Source organism: Coregonus clupeaformis, chromosome 16 (genome assembly GCF_020615455.1).
Source record: "Coregonus clupeaformis isolate EN_2021a chromosome 16, ASM2061545v1, whole genome shotgun sequence".
Taxonomy (NCBI): Eukaryota; Metazoa; Chordata; class Actinopteri; order Salmoniformes; family Salmonidae; genus Coregonus; species Coregonus clupeaformis.
In genome coordinates this window covers 13,116,293-13,135,262 of record NC_059207.1, presented here as the reverse complement: position 1 = coordinate 13,135,262, position 18,970 = coordinate 13,116,293, and the positions used below count along the sequence as shown (strand labels likewise).

At 44.5% G+C, this 18,970-nt stretch overlaps 1 long non-coding RNA gene across 1 annotated transcript in view; it reads right to left on the bottom strand.

Annotated features, from left to right (window-relative positions):
- LOC121584448 overlaps positions 1–663 on the bottom strand; it is a 40,579-nt gene extending 39,916 nt beyond the window's left edge. Inside the window, exon 1 of the long non-coding RNA XR_006003717.2 lies at positions 264–663. This is a non-coding gene — a long non-coding RNA (uncharacterized LOC121584448). The remainder of the gene's footprint in view (positions 1–263) is intronic.
- Positions 664–18,970: the final 18,307 nt, after the last annotated feature.

The window sequence follows — 18,970 nt, the reverse complement described above, 5'->3', positions numbered from 1 at the left end:
GCGACAGTTATTATATTTGCCCTGTGAGGGTAAAAAAACAGCCATTGGAAATAACAGAGGGCGTGCATTTGCTTGGCAGAGCGGCTGTAAATCTAGCCTCCAACCCACCCTGTTCCTCCAAGACACACCCTTCGCATTTTAGCTAAAGGTTACACTGGTGATGACGCACATTCCTTGTATTCTTTCTTTTCTATTTCCGTGTTAATCGCTCTGCGACGCCTTAAAGTGAAGGCAGCCGGAGAGCGAGGGGTCGGGAGACCTACCTTTCACGTTGAAGTCGGTCCCAGGAAGTGCTAGAATCTGGATTAGTGTCTCAACCTGGTTCCTCTTACAGGCTCTGTGCAGGAGTGTCTCGACTTTGCCGGGACACCGTATCCACGGACAGAGAGAGGAAGTAGAAAGATGAAAAAGATAAAGAAATCCCACACCAGTAATGCGCTGGAGAAATGTCCCCAACGACCCCCCAAAAAACTGAACAAAATTAAGGCGACCCTCCAATGAGAATGCGATTTACAGAGAAGAGATGAGAAATGGGAAGAAAAAAAACGATGGTGAATTGGGCTCTTTCTCCTCCTCCTTTATTGGACGGAGGGATTTTCCTCTTACACAAGAGCCCCACAAAGTTAATAAATGGGGTAAGAGTGTGAGAAGAGCCTCTTCCTGTCTTCCTATCCCGTATTGTTCCACTGGAGGAAGTTATGGTACACAGCCCAAGCACAAAGACTCCAACAGGATTCTTCACACATCCAGGGTTCAAACGCTCCACTGGGCATTACCAATGTACCACGTGATATTTAATCAGCAAACTTCAACACCCGGCCACAAAAGCCTCCTTAAGGCTTCTATTTACATTTTCCACCGCCCCCCTCTCCCCTCCCCCCTCTTCCCCTCCCCCCTCCTCCCCTGCTCTCTTTTTGATACAATATTAAATCAGGAATACATTAGAGGACCAGTACCCCCTCTTCATGTATGGCTGAACTTCACAAGAAAGTTAAAGGCCAAGCATGAGTGCCTCTTTGCTTGCCAGTATAATACAGGACTGCAAAGCCCCTAATAAACGCTTTACTAGCCCTCTCCAGGACGTCTGCCTGGCTGTACAGAGGCTTCACTGGAGCAGATAGAGCAGGGTATGAGGAGAAGGAAGAGAGAGAGGAGAGAGAGGAGAGGGCAGACTGAGGAAAAGGCTTGCTGCATTTCAAGGCACAGCGAAATTTGGAAAATGCTCAACGCTTTCAACTTGAAGAGTTCCTTTCTTCCCAGAGGTGTCTTTGAGCCTGCATTAGATGCATTAAATGTGATTCCCACCTGACAAAGAGATTGAAGGGAGCCGCAACGGAGACAGAGAGGCTGTTTATCTGTAGCTTCGACAACATCTGGACAAGGAACAGCAATGATTCATTATTTGCTCTTTGTTTGTTACCAGAAGTAAGCCACAAAGCGGAGGGTAGCTTGTGTTGTTGTGGCAGCATGTTTCAGATCTCCAGTGCCCAGTTGCCCTACCTGTATCATCAAATCAAATCAAATCAAATCAAATGTTATTTGCCACATGCGCCGAATACAACAGGTGTAGACATTACAGTGAAATGCTTACTTACAAGCCCTTAACCAACAATGCAGTTTTTAAAGTTAAAATTTAAAAAAAAAGTGTTAAGTAAAAAATACAACTGCACCTTCTCGTATAAATACCTCCTCTTGGCGTCTCTATGGTGCGTACCCTCTCGCCAGCCCCTGAAAAAACAAGAAAAAAACCCACAGGATATCCTGAATGAATCCTGCTCCTGCTCAGTTAATGGGTTTGGATTGTGTTATGTCGAACTGGAATAGTCCGAAATTCAGCAGGACAGCTGGGACTGGTGGATTGGATCCGGTCTTGGAGCCTCCCAGAACAGTACTGTGACCTAAAAGGCACATTCTCCTCTCGGGGGTTACTGGTCCGTACCAATACTCTCACGCCGCACAGTAAGTAACACGCTGGAGCCAATGCAACGTCTCCCTCATTAGCTCTAGCCTACTTCCTCAATCTTCCTATAATACACTTAAAGAAATCAGATAAATAAGACCAAATTTGTTCCATGGAAACAAAGAAATTAAAAATAAAGAACACCAAAAAAAAGCTGCAACTCCTATGCCATAGAGAGTGAAGTCCAAGTTGGCCTTAATGAGTTGTTATGCACTGTGGCAGGTCAGCGTTCTACACACCGTGTTCCTCCATTATGGCCTCTAAAACGCTGTGATTAAACACCCATTCCACAGCTCCCCATGTGTACACATCCTCGCCAATGCCAGGCCCAATCCACGCACTGTTAAATCACTTTAATGGCTCCAATTTGGACACAACTCCACCATTATTAGGGGTAATTGCATGCTCAGCATTTACAAAAGCACGGAAAGGATAAATCCGCCTGTCCTTTTCTATATATCCCTCTAACAATCCCTCATTTCACTCTTTAATAGAAAAGTTAGATGTATGTGTCCACTTTGTCTGTGTACTTGTACTATGTGTCGGCTGGCGAGCTGGTTCAAAAAGCTCCTGGCAATGGGTTCTAATAAGAATGCTATTTGTCAGAATGACGCTAGAAAGCTATACACAATGCCAAGTATTCATTTAAACCAGTGTCTGAATGTAGAATCGCTCTCTCACACTAACATGGCTTGAATATAAATATCCTACTGTATGAAACTACAAACCCTGGCTGGCCATGGAGGTTGAAAAACAGATCAAACATTTTTATAAATTAGGCTTTAGGTACTTTGGGTCCTGGATTCTGATTGGCTGAAACAGCATTTCAGCCATGTGTATATATGACAATATACCACGGGTATGATGCAGAAATACAGTACTTGTATACTGTTCTATTTATGTTGGTAACCAGTTTCTGATAACAATAAGGCACCTCAAGGGTTCTCGTTGCGCCTAAGAACAATCCTTAGCCGTGGTATATCGACCATATACCACAAACCCCCGAGGTGCCTTATTGCTTTAAAGCGTACCACAAGATGGTGGTCACTGGATAGCGATGCAATGTGATTGAGCGTTCTAACAGGGAACAGAGGCACAATATGTCACGTTTTAATGTTTTACCTGGTCTGTCTGCTCTAAATGCAAGTTATATTGGTGGTACCCAGTCAAGTCAGGGGACACAGGACATAACTTTTACCAAGAAGATTGTACAAGTGCCAGAGCCCAGATAGGAGGGAAAACAACCTTCCTAAACCCATAGCTCCTCTCAGCTGCTAGAAGGTAGAGCCCAGATAGGAGGGAAAACAACCTTCCTAAACCCATAGCCCCTCTCAGCTGCTAGAAGGTAGATCCCAGATAGGAGGGAAAACAACCTTCCTAAACCCATAGCTCCTCTCAGCTGCTAGAAGGTAGATCCCAGATAGGAGGGAAAACAACCTTCCTAAACCCATAGCTCCTCTCAGCTGCTAGAAGGTAGATCCCAGATAGGAGGGAAAACAACCTTCCTAAACCCATAGCTCCTCTCAGCTGCTAGAAGGTAGATCCCAGATAGGAGGGAAAACAACCTTCCTAAACCCATAGCTCCTCTCAGCTGCTAGAAGGTAGATCCCAGATAGGAGGGAAAACAACCTTCCTAAACCCATAGCTCCTCTCAGCTGCTAGAAGGTAGATCCCAGATAGGAGGGAAAACAACCTTCCTAAACCCATAGCTCCTCTCAGCTGCTAGAAGGTAGATCCCAGATAGGAGGGAAAACAACCTTCCTAAACCCATAGCTCCTCTCAGCTGCTAGAAGGTAGATCCAAGTGGCCATGGAGGCTGAAGATATGCAGCACCGAAAAATAGCTCATAGGAAAGCAAGATGAAATCTGTGTGTGTGTGTGTCTGTATGTGTGTGTGTGTGTCTGTGTGTGTGTGCCGATGGTTCATAAAAAGTTAACGCAGAGCGCATCGGTATAGAGATCACGTAGTGGAAAAACAACTTGCGAACAGCCTCGAGTCTCCTGCCTCTGCCTGCCCTCCTCTTCAACTCTACTGCCTCCGGCGCAGAACATTTCTGATCAGGTGGGGGGGATATGAGCGCGGACACCTCAGAGTTCACGCAGAGTGCCAAGCCCCTAATTAAAGGAAGTTCCGCACACACCTCTGATAACATCAAACATAATCATCATGGCCATCTGATGACTGGCATCTCTTCAAACGATTTAATACTCCCACAATGAATGCCCATAAAGAGGAAATTCCTCTCACCACCAGGAATAGTAGGTCTCCCTGTTAGTAGGTCTCCCACACACACACACACACACACACACACACAGAACGATGAGAAGGAAGAGCTTGTAGAACATTCTCTGAGGAATAGAGCAGTGGCAGCAGTGTGTAGGGGCCACTCTGTGCTGTGCCTCATTCAAACAGACAGCTATCAGGACCCTAGCAGAGAGATACTCTCAGCTCAGTCTTTTAATGGCCGTCACTGTCAACCATGGGAAGGCCTTGTGCACTGCCACCTAGTAAGGCCCATACTCTCAAATACAGTGCAGTCAGAGTGTTACTTCACTTTTTCCCTCACTGGAGGGTGAACCAAGATGACGGTCACAACCCGTTTCAGCGGCACTGAGAAAATGGATCCTGAGAGGTAGTGTAGGCGCCCAGGCAGAAGCTGGGTAGGTAGGTAGGTGTTGGTTAATCATCTGAATTCAATTCAATGTTTCCTACAGCATTAATGATGACCTTGTCAAGGAGAGTTGAGCAGTTTGGCCATGCAGCAGTATCACTACTCTTCACATTCAGCAGTGCTAGGTGACCTGGCTGTAGCCATGTTTTTACTACACAGCGCCACTCTTGATCAAACTACCACCGTCTACAATGCACGCTGGCTTCGCAGGCATCACATGTCATTTTTCCATCGCAGTTTTCCCCCCACTTAGTGAGTAAAACAGCAACAGAGTAAATTCAGAGAAAAGCAGATTATGATAAATAAATAAATAAAGAACTAGTGAAAGTGAAAGCGGGCTCTTCAAAGTTGCGTAGTGAGTGTCAGGAGTCCTGTGTATGAGGTGGGGAGCAGAGCTGCTGGCTGCCTGATGCATGGGGAACAGGGAAGAGGAGGAGAGAGAGGGAGAGAGAGGGTAGCCATGCTTTACTACAAGGAAGCCTGCTTGTTCCCTGGTAATTGGGTTGTTCAGAACCCAGGCGGAATCTCCTAGCAGTGCGGGAGGAACACACGTCCTGTCACGTAGCTTGTTATTAGCAGGGACAAGTCTGGCGAGATGTGTGTGTGTGTGTGTGTGTGTGTGTGTGTGTGTGTGTGTGTGTGTGTGTGTGTGTGTGTGTGTGTGTGTGTGTGTGTGTGTGTGTGTGTGTGTGTGTGTGTGTGTGTGTGTGTGTGGTTGTTAGGTTTTGATATCCTTGTTGGGACCAGAAGTCCTCACAAGGATAGTAAAACAAGGAAAATTGGAGACATTTCGCCCCACAAGGACAACGGCTATTTTAAATTTAGGGGTTAGGGTAAATAGGATTTTGAATGGGAATAAATTGTTTGGTCCCCATAAGAATAGTAAAACAAGTGATAAGAGGAAGAGTGCCACGTTTCATCTCATCCCACTTAACCCAGAAGTCCTCTGTCCACATGGGGACACTGACAATAGACTTGACTTGGCGAGTGGACCTAGTTTTTCTCATGATGGGCCATACTCTAGGGGATCATCATTCTGTCATTCTGGCTGCAGGATCACTGCAAGCCCTGGGGCAGTATACACTACGCCATACACCAACACTAAATACACACACACGTGTGCACACACACACGCACAAACACACGCACAGACACACACAGACATACAGACAGCAGACTCTCTCCTGTGTCATTTCCACCCCACAGGGTGGGATAAAGCACTCTCAGGAATCAAAAAGGCAGCAAACACATCAGATCAACTCCACAATCGACATTGCTGTTTAAGTCCTTTAAAATCAGCCTAAATTCATTTTTTTTTGCTACTCAATCGTAGTAATCAAAGCGGAGTTCTTAAATTGAAGAGAGGGATGCAGTGATTCACTGTGCTGTGGTACAGTAACATGTATCGGGACAAAAGACAGACAGAGAGAGAGAGAGTGATAAAGAGAGAGGGCAATGACAAACCCAAATGGGTTCAAACAGAAAAGCATTAAGTTCTGCTTGATTAAGCCAGCAGGAGGAAACAGGGCTTCAATTATGGAGAGCCTCCCACCAGCCTTTGTCTGGACCTTTGCAGAGAGAGAGAGAGGAGAGAGAGAGAGACCCAAAAGTAATTTAGCAGTTATCCAGAGCAATTTACAGTTATTGCATTCATCTTCAGATAGCTAGGTGGGACAACCACATATCACAGGCATAGTAAGTACACTTTTCCTCAATAAAGTAGCTATCAGCAAAGTTAGAGCTCGAAAGGGGGGCCTCACTCATGCTAGCAGCTTTCTCAAACAAACCATTCATATTGAATGTTCTCCTCTCTCACATCGCTTAGTAATACACAATCATTCATTGAAAAAGATATACTTTTGACTGGTGAGGTAACATTAATGTTGTCTTTTGATTTCCTATTGGAAAAGATGAACGTTGATGAATAAAGTCTGAGGGGCGAGAGGCTGAGGCTGGTCGGTGAGTGAACTGCTAGCCCTGAGATTAACCTCATCCTGCCTGCCTGTCTGACCTGTGTCTGTGCCAACGACGGGGTGTTGAACAGCGGCATCTGCCTGGTATGGGGCAGGTGTGGATGTGAAGGGGGAGAGGGGGAAGCCCCCCTCCACTCCAGGTGTCTCCAGCCTTCCTTCATTTCATCAGATCTCTGCCCTTTCTCACCTCTTCCTTCCACTCTTCTCTCCCCTCCGCTGCTCTCAGGCAGGTTGGTTGGCTGGCCTCTGTGTAGCCTTTCTGGGGTAGTCTATGGTCCTCAGGGGGGCAGAAACAGACAGAAAGACAGACAGATTCTCCCTGTCGCGGTCCCCTGGGTGTGCCAACAGCAGGAGGTGGGTTCAGTCCCAGGCCGAGGGCCCCTGCTGTCTGCCCGGGGGCCTCTGGAGCCACCTGCTTTGACCACACACAGCCTCACCAGGGCAGGCAGGTAGGAGGACACCTGTCAGGCACACACACACACACACACACACACACAATAAGATGCAGGGGAAGGGGAAAATAAAATCTTTATAAGGGACTCTGCCTCTGTAGTGTAGGAGGGTGTGTGTGTGTGTGTGTGTTGAGGTGTGTTATACAGAAGGATAAAGACACAGAGGCAGCAGCTGTGAGGGAGAAGCCCAGCTGTGAGAACAGCAGCTAGAGAATCTGATCACAGCAAAACAACTGTCCTGTCTGCACCAGACCTCCAATACACTGTACTGCTGCTACACCAGTGCTACACCTGGGACACAACAGCCAGGACTGGGAAACCAAATATACTGTACCTTCCAGACTTGAAACCAAAAGTAGTGCACTATATAGGGTGCCATAAACATTTTAGTCATTTAGCAGACACTCTTATCCAGAGCGACTAGGGTTAAGTGCCTTGCTCAAGGGCACATCGACAGAATTTTCACCTAGTCGGCTCGGGGATTAGAACCAGCGACCTTTCGGTTACTGGCACAACGCTCTTAACCACTAAGCTATCTGCCTCTGACTATGTGCTGTTCAGTGTAGCGTACCCTGAGACAGGATGGCGATATACTGGGCCAGGTCTTCCAGGCCTTTGTGCAGCAGGCTGCGGTTGAGACGGCTGTGCTACTGACATCAGAAGTCCACCAGCACACCCAGTGTGTCCTGCAGGGTCAGCACCAGCATCTGCCTCCTGTCCCTCTCCTGGCTCTATGCAGCAACCACAGCACAGGGACACAGACGGGTAGGTGGGTACATAGCTGGACCAGTTAGGTACCAATTTCAGTTAGGTACTGTATGTGGAACATGAAAGGTGTCCACACCTTAGATAGTGCACCAAGATTTAAGAATTGACTTGGAGTTGACTTTGACTGAACCAAAGTATGGGCAGGCCAGGGATGTAGGCCTACTGCATGTGACTGGATGGTTGGTGAGAACAGGGACAGAGACTTGGGAATGATGTCCAGGTTTACCTCATAGACCGAGCCTTCCCACTGTGAGGCCTGGACCAGGAGCTGGGCTAGCTGCTGCACGGCTCTGGAGCCCAGCGTTGAGCGCTCCCACACGCTCCAGAACACGCTGCAGAGGACGGACGACCGCAAGCCTCCCGGCCCTCTGAGGGAAGAGGGAGGACATGTTGCAATTTCCACAGCGTTGTGTCTTTGTGGTGCACTTCATTGATTAGAACAACTGCAATTGTTTCAAAGTAAGTGTCCCAGAGTTGGTGATTACCCTTTGTTAGCCGAGTGCATGTCGCACTCGAAGAGCTCGAGCATTAAGGCCTGCAGGTCGCCATGGAAGCGAAGCAGATCTGGGGAGGCGGGGCTAGGGAGTGACAGGTAAGCTCGCTGGCCATACAGAACCTGTAGAAACACAGAGTCACAGAATGGAGGAGGAAGAGGAAGGGAACATCATATCATAGAGACGTTTGGGGTTTCACAGATTTAAAAAAAGAGCATTTCTGTCTCTAATAAAGCCATTTTGTGTGGAGAAACTCATTCTGATTGGCTGGGCTTGGCTCCCCAGTGGGTGCGACTGGCTGCCAAGTGGGTGGGCCTATGCTCTCCAAGGCCCACCCATGGCTGCACCCCTGCCCAGTCATGTGAAATCGAGTTTAGTATACAGACATTTAAAACGTCACACATAGCCAACATATCCATGCAGGTCACCCGTGAACAAGTCAGTATTCGACGTCCATCCATGTCTGAGGAAGTCAGGAGATGATGTGGAAACTGGGCACTAAGGGCAACAGTGAGCGCTGTTACCTTCAAGTAGGTTTCGGTTTTGCAAGGTGGATGGGGATGGTGGATGGGCGTAAACATCTGCCTCTGAAAGTTGTTTTTGATATTTTTGTTTTAAGCCTATCACAAACCTTAACCCTTACCTTAACCATTCAGAGTTAATGCCTAAACTTAACATTAAAACACTTCGAGATTTGACGTTTGGAACAACTTTGGAATTTGACTTTTGAGAAACATCTAATTCTGACGTTAGACTGTTAGAGCTTGTTGACATCAGTACATACACACACAATCTAGGGGAGAGGCGTTGGGCCGTCTGGGGTTGCTTTATATGTTTTTTAAAATCAGGTTTGCTGTTCACTTGAGCAATCTGAGATGGAAGGGAGTTCCATGCATTCATGGCTCTATATAATACTGTACATTGTCTTGAAATTGTTCTGGATTTGGGGACTGTGAAAAGACCCCTGGTGGCATGTCTGGTGGGGTAAGTGTGTGTGTCAGAGCTGTGTGTAAGTTGACTATGCAAACAATTTGGAATTTAACACATTAATGATTCTTATAAAATAAGAAGTGATGCAATCAGTCTCTCCTCAACTTTTAGACAAGAGAGACTGGCATGCATAGTATTCAAATCAAACTTTATTTGTCACATGCGCCAAATACAACAGGTGTAGACCTTACCGTGAAATGCTTACTTACAAGCCCTTAACCAACAATGCAGTTCAAGAAAGAGTTAAGAAAATATTTACCCATTAAACTAAAGTAAAAAATTATTAAAAAGTAACACAATAAAATTAAAATAACGAGGCTATATACAGGGGGTACCGGTACTGAGTCAATGTGCGGGGGTACAGGTTAGTCGAGGTAATTTGTACCTGTAGGTAGAGGTAAAGTGACTATGCATAGATAATAGACCAACACTAACTTTATAGAATTCAAAATTACAATGCTTTTCTTTCCTTATTAGGTATTTTATGCATGAATATGATGGCTCAGTTTGTTGGCATTTCATGCCTAAGTTTGCCTACTTAACCAATGAAATAGTCATTAAAGTAATTGGCAACATCAAAAGGTTCTGTGATAAGAGTCATCTGATTCAATGAAAGATGGAGTAGAATTAGTCTTTCTGCCCATCATTTCATTTAAAGTATTCCAAAGCTTTTTCCATCATACTTTGTCATTTATCTTTGTTTCATAATACCATTTCTTATTGTTTTTGTTCAGTTTAGTCACATCACTTCTCAATTTACAGTTAGTTTGCCAATCAGATGTGCAGCCAGACTTATATACCACTCCTTTTGCCTCGTCCCTATCAACCATACAGCTTTTCAATTCCTCATCAATCCACAGGGCCTTAACAGTTCTAACAGTCAGTTTCTTAATAGATGCATGCTTATCAATAACTAGAAGAAAACATTTCATAAATGCACCAAGTGCAGCGTCTGGATGCTCCTAATTACACACATCAGACCAACATATATTTTTTGTATCTTCAATTTAGGAATCAGTACAAAACATTTTGTATGATTTCTTATACACTATTTTAGGCCCAGCCTTTGGCACTTTGGCTTTTCTAGATATGGCCAGTATATTATGGTCAAGTACATCCAATGGGTATGGGTACAGCTTTAGAGCAGAGTTCTGCAGCATTGGTAAAAATATGATCAATACATGTGGATTAATAACCTGAACCAGATTACAGACGCTGGTTACAGTGAGCAGCTTCCTCTTGAGCGGACAGATTGATGAAAACCAGTTTATATTCAGGTCACCCAGAAAATAGACCTCTCTGTTAAAGCGACATTTAAAATAATGTAAACTTCATATTCATCATGTCCAGCACCACCCCAACTTCAACATATGTGAAAATGCCACATTTCTATGTTTTGTTGTAAAAAAGATAAAGTAAGATAAGCGTTTCCAATGACATCATCAACCAATTAGTAGACAATTAGAAGGCAATTAGTAGGAAATGCCTATTCATAATTGGTTAAAATCACACGATGCACACCGATGATGTCATTGGAAACACTTAGAAGAAGATAAGCGTTTCCAATGACATCATCTGTGTGCATCGTGTGATTTTAACCAATTATGAGTAGGCATTTCCTACTAATTGCCTACTCCTTTTTGACACTGGCGACAATGCAGCACCATCATGAAGAATGTCCCTCTAGCAGGAGAACCCTGGCACCAGAAAGAACTGGAGCTCCTCTAGGGCTTGGGTGAAGAAACCAGACAGACCGAGAGACAGCGAGACAGAGAGAGAAACAACAATGACAAATGGTTTGATAAAGAATGCAAAAACCTAAGAAAGAAATTGAGAAACCTATCCAACCAAAAACATACTGTAGAGACCCATAAAACCTGAGCCTATGCCTTCACTATGGTGAATCACTAAAACAATACAGAAATACACTATGGAAAAAGAAGGAACAGCACGTCAGAAATCGGCTCAATGTAATTGAAGAATCTATAGAATCTAACCACTTCTGGGAAAATTTGAACACACTAAACAAACAACAACACAAAGAGTTATCCATCCAAAACTGAGATGTATTGATAAATCAGCTCTTCAATCTTTTTGGCTCTATAACAAAGAACAAACAGCAGAAACGTATACACTACCGGTCAAAAGTTTTAGAACACCTACTCATTCAAGGGTTTTTCTTAATTTTTACTATTTTCTACATTGTAGAATAATAGTGAAGATATCAAAACGATGAAATAACACATATGGAATCATGTAGTAACAAAAAAGTGATAAACAAATCTAAATATACAGTGGGGGAAAAAAGTATTTAGTCAGCCACCAATTGTGCAAGTTCTCCCACTTAAAAAGATGAGAGAGGCCTGTAAATTTCATCATAGGTACACGTCAACTATGACAGACAAAATGAGAAAAAAAATAAGTATTTGGTCAATAACAAAGGTTTCTCAATACTTTGTTATATACCCTTTGTTGACAATGACATTGTGCAAGTTCTCCCACTTAAAAAGATGAGAGAGGCCTGTAATTTTCATCATAGGTACACGTCAACTAAATATCTTTAAAAAATGAATTGTTGGTTAAGGGCTTGTAAGTAAGCATTTCACTGTAATGTCTACACCTGTTGTATTCGGCACATGTGGCAAATCAAATTTGATTTGATTTGATACTACTCCCTTCACAGAACAGCGCAAACTGGCTCTAACCAGAATAGAAAGAGGAGTGGGAGGCCCTGGTGCACAACTGAGCAAGAGGACAAATACATTAGAGTGTGTAGTTTGAGAAACAGATGCCTCACAGGTCCTCAACTGGCAGCTTCATTAAATAGTACCCGCAAAACACCAGTCTCAATATCAACAGTGAAGAGGCAACTCCGGGATGCTGACCTTCTAGGCAGAGTTGCAAAGAAAAAGCCATATCTCAGACTGACCAATAAAAAGAAAAGATTAAGATGGGCAGTCTGAGATATGGCTTTTTCTTTGCAACAGCCTAGAAGGTCAGCATCCCGGAGTCGCCTCTTCACTTTTGACGATGAGACTGGTGTTTTGCGGGTACTATTTAATGAAGCTCCTTTATTTTGCTAACGTTGAGGGAGAGGTTGTTTACCTGGCACCACGCCATCAGATTGCCTGCCTCCTCCTCGTAGGCTGTCTCATCGTTATTGGTGATCAGGCCTACTACTGTCATGTCATCAGTGAACTTGATGATGGAGTTGGAACTGTGTGAGGCCACGCAGTCGTGGGTATACAGGAGAGGACTGAGGACACAATCTTGTGGGGCCCCCGTGTTGAGGATTAGTGTCAAGGAGGAAATGTTGCCTACCTTCACCACCTTGTGGTGGCCCGTCAGGAAGTCCAGGACCCAGTTGCATAGGGAGTTCAGACCCAGAGCCGAGAGCTTTGTAATGAGCTTATAGGGCACTATGGTATTGAAGGCTGAGCTGTAGTCGATGAACAGCATCCTCATATATGCATTCCTTTTGTCCAGGTGGGTAAGGGCAGTGTGCAGTGCAATGGCGATTGCGTCGTCAGTGGATCTGTCAGGGCGGTAGGCGAATTGGAAAGGGTCAAATCTGTCGGGAAGGGAGAAGGTGATATGGTCTTTGGCTAGTCTCTCGAAGCACTTCATGATGACAGAAGTGAGTGCTACTGGTCGGTAGTCATTCAGTTCAGTTACTTTCCCTTTCTTGGGCATAGGGATGGTTGTGGACATCTTGAAGCAGTTGCGAGGGTTGACACGTTTGAATGACTTACATTCGTCCTCAGTGGAGACTGAGTGTGTAGCCCACGTTGTTGTCGGGTGCTCTCCTCTGCACCTCAGGGTCATTGTGCTCGAATCTTGAAAAAATTTGTTTTGCTCATCTGGTAGGGTGGCGTTGGTGACCGGGATGTGGCTGGCTTTCTTTTTGTAATCCGTGATCGTTAGGAGCCCCTGCCACATACGCTTGGTGTCCGATCTACTGAATTGCTACTCCACTTTGTCTCTATACTTGTGTTTTGCCATCTTGATCTGTGTAAGTCATATTTGTACTGTTTAACCAAACTATTGTCCCCTGTCACCTTGCCCTGTTTATAAGCAGCATCTCTCTCTTTCAGTTTTCCTACAAGGCTGCCATCAATCCATGGCTTTTGATTCGTTTTGAAAGATACTATCGGTATCACATAATCTATGCATATTTTGATTAATCCGGTGACTGAGTCGTATTCATTGACGTTATCTCCAGAGGCAACCTGGAACATATTCCAGTCCACATGATCAAAACAGTATTGGAGCGTGAATTATGATTGGTCGGACCAACGTTGTACAGAACTGACCACCAGAACTTCCCTCTTGAGTCTTTGTTTGTAGTCGGGGAGAAGCAAGATGGAGTCATGGTCGGATTTTCCGAAAGGAGGACGGGAGAGGTCCTTATACCCGTGTCAAAGGCGTGTAGCAGTGGTCAAAAGTAGAATTTCTGCGAGTTAGACAGACGGTGTGTTGGTAATAATTTGGGAGCACGGTTCTCTTTCGTTAAAGTACCCCGCAACAATGAACGCTGGCTCCGGGAATGCGGTCTCCAGTTCGTTCAGGGTCCAATGAAGATTTTTGAGTGACTTTTTGTCGTCGGCTTTGGGCGGGATGTACACAGCCACGGCGATAATCCCTATGAACTCTCTCGGAAGGTAAAAAGGACAACATTTTATGACCAAGTATTCCAAATCGGGGGAGCAGAAGCTCGCAAGTTCCTGTACGTTTCCACCATCACACCACATCATAAAGCAGAGCCCACCACCCTTTCTCTTGCCAGAGAGAGCCCACTTCCTATCCGCTCGAGAAACTGTAAAATCCGCTGATTGTATATAAAGCCAAGTCTCAGAAAACCAGAGTATGTTGCAGGATCTGATGTCCCTCTGGAAGGTGATCCTCGCTCTGAGTTTGTCAAGTTTGTTCATTAATGATTGAACATTGGTGAGTAGTATACTCGGTAATGGAGGACGGGTCGCCCGGCGTCTTAATCTCACTAAAACCCCGCCACGTCTGCCTCTCCATCGGCGTCTTTGCTTCCTACTCTCAGGTAGGAGTCCCAAGCAGCTCGGCGCCTCGCCGAAGAAGCTAGTCCATTTTTCTGCAGTCTCAGGGAATTTGGGGAGGTCAGGTCCTTGGTCCTATGGCTCTGTTCACAAACAGACCCCAGAGAGCCCCAGGACAGCAACACAATTAGACCCAACCAAATCATGAGAAAACAAAAACAAAATTACTTGACACATTGCAAACTAGAATGCTATTTGTCCCTAAACCAAGAGTACACAGTGGCAGAATACCTGACCACTGTGACTGACCCCAAATTAAGGAAAACTTTGACTATGTACAGACTCAGTGAGCATAGCCTTGCTATTGAGAAAGGCCGCCATAGGCAGACCTGGCTCTCAAGAGAAGAAAGGCTATGTGCACACTGCCCACAAAATGAGGTGGAAACTGAGCTGAATTTCCTAACTTCCTGCCAAATGTATGACCATATTAGAGACACATGTTTCCCTCAGATTACAGAGATCCACAAAGAATTCGAAAACAAACCCAATTTGGATAAACTCCCATATCTATTGGGTGAAATACCACGGTGTGCAATCACAGAAGCAAGATTTGTGACCTGTTGACACAAGAAAAGGACAACCAGTGAAGAACAAACACCATTGTAAATACAACCTATATTTATGTTTATTTATTTTAGTTTTTGTACTAACTATTTGCACATCATTACAACACTGTATATAGACATATGACACTTGAAATGTCTATATTATTTTTGAACTTTTGTGAGTGTCATGTTTACTGTTAATTTTTTTATTGTTTAATTCACTTTTGTTTATCATCTATTTCACTTGCTTTGGCAATGTAAACATATGTTTCCCATGCCAATAAAGCCCTTAAATTGAAATTAGAGAGAGAGAGAGAGAGAGAGAGAGAGAGAGAGAGAGAGAGAGAGAGAGAGAGAGAGAGAGAGAGAGAGAGAGAGAGAGAGAGAGAGAGAGAGAGAGAGAGAGAGAGAGAGAGAGAGAGAGAGAGAGAGAGAGAGAGAGAGAGCGCTCTTGTTACTGTAATGGTGAGGTTAGCTTTCTCACTCATCATTATTTAGGATTATCCGTAATCACATTAATGTGTGTAGATGCATTCCATTCTTATTTACAATAAAGGTGACTCCAAAATTACATAATACATTATTAACCATTCACAGTGGTGTAAAGTACTTCAGTAAAAATACTTTAAAGTACTACTTAAGTAGTTTTTTGGTGTATCTGTACTTTACTATTTATATTTTTGACTACTTTTACTTTTACTTCACTACACTCCTAAAGAAAATAATGATGTACTTTTTACTCCATACATCTTTCCTGACACCCAAAAGTACTCGTTATATTTTTTATGCATAGCAGGACAGGACAATGATCCAATTCACGCACTAATCAAGAGAACATCCCTGGTAATCCCTATAGTGTTGGAGTGTGCCCCTGGCTATCCGTAAAAAAAAAATATTTGCTTAATTTAAGGAATTTGAAACGATTTATACTTTTACTTTTGGTACTTAAGTATATTTTAGCAATTGCATTTACTTTTGATACTTAAGTATATTTAAAACCAAATACTTTTTGACTTTTACTCAAGTAGTATTTTACTGGGTGACTTTCACTTTTACTTGAGTCACTTTCTATTAAGGTATCTTTCTTTTTACTCAAGTATGACAATTGGGTACGTTTTCCCACCACTGACCCTTCATTTCTATTGGGCACAAAATGATCTGAAACACAACAAAAAAAAACTGCAAATGCATCTAACAAATGTGTAGAGTCACAAGCTTGGTGTAGTCATTGCGTGCTACGAATATGGGACCAAATACATTTACATTTACATTTACATCATTTAGCAGACGCTCTTATCTTGAGTGACTTACAAATTGGTGCATTCAACTTATGATAGCCAGTGGGACAACCACTTTTTTTTATGGGGGGTGGGGGTGGTGGAGGGAGGGGTAGAAGGATTACTTTTATACTATTCTAGGTATTCCTTAAAGAGGTAGGGTTTCAAGTGTCTCTGGAAGGTGGTCAGTGACGCCGCTGTCCTGGCGTTGTGGGAGAGCTTGTTCCACCATTGGGGTGCCAGAGCAGCGAATAGCTTTGACTGGGCTGAGCGGGAACTGTGCTTCCGTAGAGGTAGGGGAACTAGCAGGCCAGAGGTGGATGAATGTAGTGCCCTCATTTGGGTATTGGGTCTGATCAGAGGAGGTGCCGTTCCCCTCACAGCTCCGTAGGCAAACACCATGGTCTTGTAGTAGATGTGAGCCTCAACTGGAAGCCAGTGGAGTGTGCGGAGGAGCGGGGTGACATGAGAGAACTTGGGAAGGTTGAACACCAGACGGGCTGCAGCTTTCTGGATAAGTTTTAGGGGTTTAATGGCACAGGCAGGGAGCCCAGCCAACAGCGAGTTGCAGTAAACCAGACGGGAGATGACAAGTGCCTGGATTAGGACCTGTGCCGCTTTCTGTGTGAGGTAGGGTCGTACTCTGCAAATGTTGTAGAGCATGAACCTGCTGGATCAGGTCACCGCTTTGATGTTAGCGGAGAACGACAGGGTGTTGTCCAGGGTCACGCCAAGGTTCTTTGCAATCTGGGAGGAGGACACAATGGAGTTGTCAACCGTGATGGCAAGATCATGGAGCGGGCAGTCCTTCCCCAGGAGGAAGAGCAGCTCCGTCTTGCCGAGGTTCAGCTTGAGGTGGTGAACCGACATCCACACTGATATGTCTGCCAGACATGCAGAGATGCGATTCGCCACCTGGTTATCAGAAGGGGGAAAGGAGAAAATGAATTGTGTGTCGTCTGCGTAGCAATGATAGGAGAGACCATGTGAGGATATGACAGAGCCAAGTGACTTGGTGTATAGAGAGAATAGGAGAGGGCCTAGAACTGAGCCCTGGGGGACACCAGTGGTGAGAGCATGTGGTGCGGAGACAGATTCTCGCCACGCCACCTGGTAGGAGCGACCTGTCAGGTAGGACGCAATACAAGAGTGAGCAGCGCCGGAGATGCCCAACTCGGAGAGGGTGGAGAGGAGGATCTGATGGTTCACAGTATCAAAGGCAGCAGATAGGTCTAGAAGGATAAGAGCAGAGGAGAGAGAGTTAGCTTTAGCAGTGCGGAGAGCCTCCGTGACACAGAGAAGAGCAGTCTCAGTTGAATGACCAGTCTTGAAACCTGACTGGTTTGGATCAAGAAGGTAATTCTGAGAGAGATAGAGCAGTGTGAGCAGGACCAGTGGTGTCATTTGACTTAATAAATGAGGATCGGATGTCGTCAACCTTCTTTTCAAAATGGTTGACGAAGTCATTCACAGAGAGGGAGGAGGGAGGGGGAGGAGGAGGAGGATTCAGCAGGGATGAGAAGGTGGCAAAGAGCTTCCTAGGGTTAGAGGCAGAGGCTTGAAATGTAGAGTGGTAGAAAGTGGCTTATTTTTCTTTGACTACTTTAATACACGTATAAGTGAATTTGTCCCAATACTTTTGCTCCCTTGAAATGTGGGCACTATGTACAAAACGTTCTATAATTTCTAAACAGTTCACCCAATATGGATGAAAATAGACTCAAATGAAAGCTGACAGTCTGCAGTTCATAGTCATTGTTTGATTTCAAATCCAAACTTTAAGAGTAGAGAGCCAAAACAAGAAACAATGCTTCACTGTTCTAATAATTACGGAGGGCACTCTATAACCACTTGCATGATTTATGAATGGATATAGGAGACTTAAATCAGTCAGTTCCACACCTTTTATAAAGTAGTCACACTTGCTGTTCAGTCGTCAATCAAAGCACAGTAAATAGCCTACTATGCTATGTGAAACACGCGAAAGAAAATAAATGAATGTGCCAGAAAACAATAATTAGGCTAAGTCGTGGATTTCGACTCATTGTTACCACTTACATTGGTTTGCGAAAGTATTCACCCCCCTTGGCATTTTTCCTATTTTGTTGCCTTACAACCTGGAATTAAAATGGATTTTTGGAGGGGGTTGTATCATTTGATATACACAACATGCCTACCACTCTGAAGATGCAAAATAGTTTTTCTTGTGAAACAAACAAGAGATAAGAAAAAAATAACAGAAAACTTGAGCGTGCATAACTATTCACCCCCCCAGAGTCAATACTTTGTAGAGCCACATTTTGCAGCAATTACAGCTGCAAGTCTCTTGGGGTATGTCTCTATAAGCTTGGCACATCTAGCAACTGGGATTTTTGCCCATTCTTTAAGGCAAAACTGCTCCAGCTCCTTCAAGTTGGATGGGTTCCGCTGGTGTACAGCAATCTTTAAGTCATACCACAGATTCTCAATTGGATTGAGGTCTGTGCTTTGACTAGGCCATTCCAAGACATTTCAATGTTTCCCCTTAAACCACTCGAGTGTTGCTTTAGCAGTATGGTTAGGGTCATTGTCCTGCTGGAAGGTGAACCTCCATCCCAGTCTCAAATCTCTGGAAGACTGAAACAGGTTTCCCTCAAGAATTTCCCTGTATTTAGCGCCATCCATCATTCCTTCAATTCTGACCAGTTTCCCAGTCCCTGCCGGTGAAATGATGAAAGGCGTTCTCGTGGTGATGAGAGGTGTTGGGTTTGCGCCAGACATAGCGTTTTCC